This window comes from Papaver somniferum, chromosome 2, assembly GCF_003573695.1.
Source record: "Papaver somniferum cultivar HN1 chromosome 2, ASM357369v1, whole genome shotgun sequence".
Classification (NCBI taxonomy): domain Eukaryota; kingdom Viridiplantae; phylum Streptophyta; class Magnoliopsida; order Ranunculales; family Papaveraceae; genus Papaver; species Papaver somniferum.
Genome location: NC_039359.1, coordinates 193,203,266 through 193,209,265, shown reverse-complemented (window position 1 = coordinate 193,209,265; position 6,000 = coordinate 193,203,266).

The following is a 6,000-nucleotide window of genomic DNA, read 5'->3' as shown; positions in this document are numbered from 1 at the left end:
ATGGTGGGGCCAATTCCAATGGCGCGGATGGCTTGGCATAGTGGGGCCATGGGTTTAGTACAGACGGCTTGGAATGGTGGGGTCAAGGAAAGGTGCGGTTGGCTTGGCATGGTGGGGCCAAGGGTTTGGCATGCCATTGGCGCATGGTGCGGCTAGCATGGTTGGGACCAAGGCAAGGCACGGTTGGCTTGGCATGTTGGGGCCAAGGGTTTGGCATGCCATTGGCGCATGGTGCGGCTAGCATGTTTGGGGTCAAGGAAAGGTGCGGTTGGCTTGGCATGGTGGGGCCAAGAATTTGGCATGCCATTGGCGCATGGTGCGGCTAGCGTGGTTGGCATGCCTTGGCGCGGTAGACGTGGGTGGCATGGTTTGCCATTGGCACAGTGGTGCGGCTGGCATGGTTGGCATGCCTTGGCGCGGAGATGTGGCTGGCATGGTTTTCCATTGACACAGTGGTGCGGCTGGCATGGTTGGCATTCCTTGGCGCGGAGATGTGGCTGGCATGGTTTTCCATTGGCACAGTGGTGTGGCTGGCATGGTTGGTATGCCTTGGCACGGAGATGTGGCTGGCATGGTTTTCCATTGGCACAGTGGTGTGACTGGCATGGTTGGCATGCCTTAGCGCGATATGTGGCTGGCATGGTTTGCCATTGGCACAATGGTGCGGCTTGCATGGTTGGCATGCCTTTACGCGGAGATTTGGCTGGCATGGTTGGCCATTGGCACAGTGGTGCGGCTAGCATGGTTGGCATGCCTTGGCGCGGTAGATGTGGCTGGCATGGTTTGCCATTGGCACAGTGGTGCGGCTGCCATGGTTGGCATGCCTTGGCGCGTAGATGTGGCTGGCATGGCTTTCCATTGACACAGTGGTGCGGCTTGCATGGTTGGCATTCCTTGGCGCGGAGATGTGGCAGGCATGATTTTCCATTGGCACAGTGGTGCGGCTGACATGGTTGGCATTCCTTGGCGCGGAGATGTGGATGGCATGGTTTTCCATTGGCACAGTGGTGTGGCTGGCATGCCTTAGCGCGGAGATGTGGCTGGCATGGTTTGCCATTGGCACAGTGGTGCGGCTTGCATGGTTGGCATGCCTTTGCGCGGAGATGTGGATGGCATGGTTTTCCATTGGCACAATGGTGCGGCTGGCATGGTTGGCATGCCTTGGCGCGGATATGTGGCTGGCATGCGTTGGCGCAATAGCATGAGAATTAGGGTGTGGCATAGATGATGTCGGTCAATGTTAAGGGTTTTGCCGTGGAACATGACACATAAAAAAAGGTACCCTGGTAATTCTTACGTAGGCATGCTGATCGATTCAATAAATGTGCTAATGGTCAAAGTGACGTCATGTCAGTTGTACGTTTTACGATTTTAACCTTAAGCTAAAAACCACCATCAACAACTTCATACAAGGATCAATTCCCTTTTGTGATGTACTGCACCTCTTACTAGGATTGGTTCCCCTTTCCCAAATTTGGTCAGACAAAACACAAACCCGATCATACCATCTCAGGTGATTACTTAAGATCGGTTTTACTAATAAAAGTTATACCAATACATAAGTCAGGCCTTTGTGAATAGTTCTACCAAGAACACAAACAAGTCGTGAACGGTTATACTCAATCACACATATTGGTTGTTCATAAGATATGCAATGAATAACAAAACCAATAATGCCTGGCGATTTCCTTTTCGATTCACAAACAAGTTTATGAACTTACTTCCTTAGAACACATGTAAAACATTGTTCCCTAGGATAAAATCCCTACCTCATACCCATTCATAATCATAATAGCATTAAAATGATTATGGCGATGTCTTATCTACGATGTTTAATGGTTAAGCAATAAACCTCGTCTTGTATTCCTTAATACTATGTCTATCTAGAGTTCAAATATGCTTCGCGGTTATGTTTTCAATATGCACGACTTGAAAGATACGTTCGGGAATGAAACAGTTCAAGTCAAATATCACTAACCTCAAGTGGAAGGATGATTTTTGTCGTTGTAGCTCCTTGATTCTTCACATCTTCAAGTCTTCTCAATACTTGTAATGTCACATACCCTAATACTTTCAAGCTAACCTATACGAAGTTGACTCAAGTACATAATCAGGCGACTCTTAACTTGAGTTTTGATTCACTAAAATATGACAACCAAACTTGACATACCAATGCTTGGTGGGTTCAACCGAGCTATGCTCTAATACATACTATGAGCATCAAAGCGATTTTCAAGTTATTGAAATAATCAATATGACTTTCGTCAATAGTAAAGATAAACTTGGTTAAATAGAAAGCTTACCAACACATATTTCGAGAAATAGATAAGTGAGTTAAACTCAGCTCGAAATAGCAAATGTGTATAATTGAAGTCTATATAGCAATACGAATTTTGTCTCAAAATATGAGATAGAATAGATAGACTTTTGAGTGATATATAAGTTCAAGTCTCCACATACCTTTTGTTGATGAAGTTCCACAAGTTCCCTTGAGTAGTTCTTCGTCTTCATTCTATGAACATTGTGGAGTCTAAAGCTCAACTACACTTACTATCCTAATCCGAGACTTAGCTATAAGTAGACTAGAAATCAAGACTTATGTTTTGGCAACTAAACTTGACAAACAAGCTTGAGATAACAAATTAATTCTCATATGTATTTGTAGTGTGAACTACCCATTAATTCTCCCCATTTTTGTCAATAAAATTGGTACGAAAATTAGTGGGATCCTAATGAAATTTCCATAGAGACGCTTCATGACCAAAAGAAAGCACATATCAACTTGGTTAGATGCAATCATATAGCCGAAACTAAATGCATCCATCAAGGAGTTTATAAAGATACAAGATAACCCCTATAATATTCCACAGCCGCACTCCCCACAAAGATTTGGCAATTAAACACAAGTTCAATTTAGAACTCTCCCCCATAAAATGTCATTATAAAAGGAACAAGAAGAGCGACCTTGCTTTTACAAGAAAAGAAGGATTTCTTTGGACATTAACAAATCTCATGAAACATGAATTTTGTATCCAAAATACTCAATTAAATTAGCCACAAGAGAACCCGTGATTAATTAAATCGTAAATTCTCACATAAGAAAACTTATGCAGACGCATAGTATTTACACAAAGATGTGAATCAGGGAAAGACCAATACTTCGGAATATTTAAATATTCATTCTATTTTTCATCACTATTGGCATAGAGACATATAATAGACTTAATCTTTGTAAACAAAAGTTCATCCTATCCTCCATCAATATTTGCATAACGACATAATAGGCTTAACTTTTGTATGTCAAAAGTTCATTCAATATTTTATCAATATTTGTAGAAAGACATATGAAAGACTTAACTTTTGACCATGTATGGGACAATCATAGTTCACGGACGCAAACATACATATCCCATAACAAGTTGCAATTTATAAACCATAAAGATTAATACTGCAAAATCATCTTCCAAATAAACTTCAGAATTTAAATGAATAAATCTAAAAACGTTGCAAGATGAAAATCGTTGGAAATAGCTATGTGTACTCATAATAATTGTATTCCAAACCCTAGTTATCCTTCTTAAAACACAAGAATAAATTCTCGTAAGAAGTTTCCTAGACATTGTAGAGACTTCTCAGAGCATCTACTGAGAATTCCTTCTCATTATTGAAAAACCCATTGATTATGGGATCGTTCAATTCCTCTAAATCTTCAGAAATATCAGTCAACTCAGTAAGTTCTCTTTTTAGGTCACACAAGGTGTTCTTTGTTAGAGACAACATTTGTTCATAGTGAGTTATCTTTTCTAAATAGAAAACGATTTGAGATTTCAAATCATTTCTTTTATTGATGAAATCTTTCACCATACCTCTAAAGTTATAATCAAAATGACAAACAGACAAGAGGCAGATAGAGGAAGAGCCTTCTCCATCATTTATAGATCTCTCTTTCTTCTTTCTTGAGAAAGTGATTCCTTCACACAGATACACGTTAACTACTTCGACTGCACCCCTTTTGTGGTAATTCTAGTTACAGGAGCCAGGAAACTGTATATTTCAAAGAGAGAAGAGGTGAAGGACACTTTTATTACAAATGATTATAAATAGCCCTATGGACACCCAAACCCTATAAGAACTTTGAACAAGTCTTTTATGGTTTATTATCCATTATCTATTTTAACAAGAGGATATTTTCTTAACAAAAATAAGAAATTAACACATATACAAAACTTGAGCAACCTTGATGCAAAACTCATTTTCTCAAGTTAAAGATGAGGATGCGAACATCACTAGTATTAGAAAATGACGGAGTGAGCCGAATGCTCACATCTTTTACCACATAGTGGCTTATCAAGGTTTGTTGTATAAACAATTTTCTTACCTCGTCTGACTCTGGTACTATTGGGTTTCTTCTTGTTTTTAGGAGAACCCTGTTGATCACCCAAAGCAATATTCATCCTTTCCATGTCCTCTTGAAGTTTGGAAATTCGTTTGTTGTTCCTCTTGAATCTCCAACACTTTCTTTGAATATGATTTTCCTTTCCATAAAACGAACAAATCAATTGAGATTTTTTGTTTTGTTGAATTGCCTCGTGTTTATCACTTCATTCAACATTCATTATTCGAAGATCGGTCGGAACAAAGGAGTTGTTCGTGCTTACAGTTTTGCTTTTGAATCCTAAACCATTTGTGTTCCCAAAGGGCTTCTGACCGGATAATATTGCTGAGATTTTTTCTGAACTTCAAGATAACCTTTGCAGGTCGTCCTTAAGAGTATTAATCTCTTTTTCCTTTAGAGACATGGTTCCGGTGAAATCATCATTAAGACAATCTATCTCAAGTTTTTCACTTGGAACGATGATTCAAGTTTCTACAACAAATCCTTTAGTTGAATATTTTCTTGGTGAATTTTTTCAGGTTTATCAAAGAATTCATAAATATATGTATCAGACTCAAGCTCTGAATTAGAATTTGAGTAGGTGGAGGTTTCCGCTGCAAGAGCTGAAAATCCATTGTACACATTGGAAGTATCCAACATGTTGACAACTAGGGAAGATTTTTCTTGTATTGAATCATCTGAAGCATTAACTATTGAGAGACGTTTATCACATATTTTGCTTCTTTTTACAATATCCTTGATCTTTTGTGTTATCAGTGATCTATCAAAATCAACATGATTGGAACAACATTCATCAGCCCAAGACAAGTTAGAAGGTTCGCTTGTGTTGGTCACATCATTGAACGCGGATGCCCTGACTGTGTTCTGATCAAGATCAATTATTTTTAACATTCCAACCAGAGAATTTCTGGAAAGAGTATCAAGTTATTTCCTTCAACGATGGCGTGTTTCTTAGAATCGTATCTGGATGGCAGTGATCTGAGAATTTTCATCATAATGTCCTTTTCAGGAATAGTCTTACCCAATGCAAAAGATGCATTAAAATTTTTAGGACACTTTGTGATTAAACTCATCAAATAAATCTTCATCTGTCATACGAAGATTTTCCCAATCAGAATTTAGTTTTTGAAGCCTAGCTTCTTTTTCACAGTTATTCCCTTCAAATACGGTTTCTAAGATATATCAAGCATATTTAGACCGAGTGCACGTAGTCACATGGTGCTGAAGATCTAGGGTAATGGCATGGATGATAGCATTCATCCCGTCAGGATTTTGCTTTGCAGCAAGAATCTCGGCAGCTTCATGATCACCAATATCCTTTGGAACATTTACCGTGCTTATTGTTGGAACCTGAGGAATAAAACCATTAACAACGTAAACCCATGATTGATAATCACGCGCTTGAAGAAAGGCACGCACCGTAATTTTCCACCATAAGTAATTTGAACAATCGAAGACTGGTGGTATGTTTATTGAGATAACACTTCTGTCCATAGATTCAGATCGCTACAAACACAGGCTTATGAGGTCTTACACGTGTTTGCCTGCTCTGATACAAATTGAAAAAGCGGGGGTCTAACAACCTCACCCAATATTTCGCTTAG